Raw genomic sequence first — 1,715 nt, forward strand, 5'->3', positions numbered from 1 at the left:
GTAATGATGGCTCGTAAAGTTTGTCGTAACTCCGAGTGGTCGTTAAATAGGTAGGTTGTTAAGTGAGGACAGTCTGTACCTGCAAAATACTAGAGTCAGTGGTCCCCTCCAAATTTCTGGCCTTATGCCTACATCAGAAGCCATTATTACAACATCATTCTACAGAATATAGTGTTTGGGTTTTTGTCATTTTACAAGGTGAATTTTATCTTCCTATTTTTCAGATGTTGATAAAATAATTACAAAGTACCAAAGACATATTGGGGTTAATTTAATCAAATGCATCTTTCATATTAACAGCTGTGATGTTGTGCCAATGGTAGAAAGAGATGGCAGATTAGAGCATTGGTTCAAATTCTGTAGAGGCCAAGTTTACCCTTCATCCTTTTTTAAAGTCAGTATAATCAACAAACCTCCTAAAATTGCTGGTTTTGAGCCAAAATTTGAAACAGTTATAAAAGGTGGTGAGCTTATAGAATTATACCCATGCCAGACAAAACACTAAGTGGTATTTCTTCTGCCACCAAGGTCAACTTTGCCTTTCATCCTCAAGGGGTTGATAAAAATAAAGTACCAATCAAGTCCTATACCATTTGATGTAATCAACATGCCCCCACCCTTCAAGATTATTGGCTTTGTACCAAAATCTGAAATTTTTATTATTATTATGACAAGGGTGGTGGGTTGACAATCATTAGAGCATTGGAAAATTGTCTTATAATATTTGATCCTGCTCTTTATGTTTTGATTTTGAATCCAACCAAGGTGAACTTTGCCTTTAATCCCTCCAGGTTTGATGAAATAAAGTACCAGTCAAGTACTGGAGTCAGTGGTATTGACCTGCCCCTCTCCTCAAAATTGCATTCCTTATGGTTACATTGCAAATTATTTAAAGGTGATGCGATGGCAAAGTCAGTAGGGTGTCAAACAAAGTACCTTGTGAAATTTGCTTCAGCTCTTCACATTCCAAATTCAAAACACTGGTCAGCTTTGCCTTTTATTCTTCTGGCACTGATAAAATAGAGTACCAGTCTAGTACTAGATTCAATCTTATCGATGAAACTCCTACCCACAAAACTTTAGGGCAGTAGACTGGAAGAACCATTAAAACATCAGACAAGATGTCATGCAGTATTTGTTCTGGTTTTTCACACTCTGACTTCCAATCCCCATAAAGTCAACTTTCTCTTTCCATTCTTCCAAGATTGATAGAATATAGTATCAGTCAAATTTAGTCGACTGACTCCCTCCCCAAACTTCTGACTTTGTGGTTATGTTAGAAGTAAATACTGTATCATTAGCACTGTCACATTCCTAAAGACCGGGTTATTGGACTTCCTCGTGCAAAACAGCAAGAACCCCATGAAATAAACAAGCATATCATTAGCTTATTGTGTAAAATTAAATTTTAATTAAAGCAATAACCTGTGTTAAATCACTCTAGACCTTCATGAGTAAGGTTTAAAAATGACATTGTGAATGAGAGGCGGGAATCCTCTAAAGCAACCAAGACTGAAAATAACCTCTGCTTCTTACCCTTGAGATTTCTTTTCACTCACTCATTCTCTCTCTAATTTTTCACATAGTCTTCTTTCCTTTACCTCTCTTTGTCTTTTCCCCTGTATCTCTCTTCTTCCTCCGTTATTTAGTTCTCTTATCTGTCCATATATATATATATATATATATATATATATGTATTTCTATATATAATCATT

Source organism: Octopus bimaculoides, chromosome 20 (assembly GCF_001194135.2).
Source record: "Octopus bimaculoides isolate UCB-OBI-ISO-001 chromosome 20, ASM119413v2, whole genome shotgun sequence".
Lineage (NCBI taxonomy): Eukaryota > Metazoa > Mollusca > Cephalopoda > Octopoda > Octopodidae > Octopus > Octopus bimaculoides.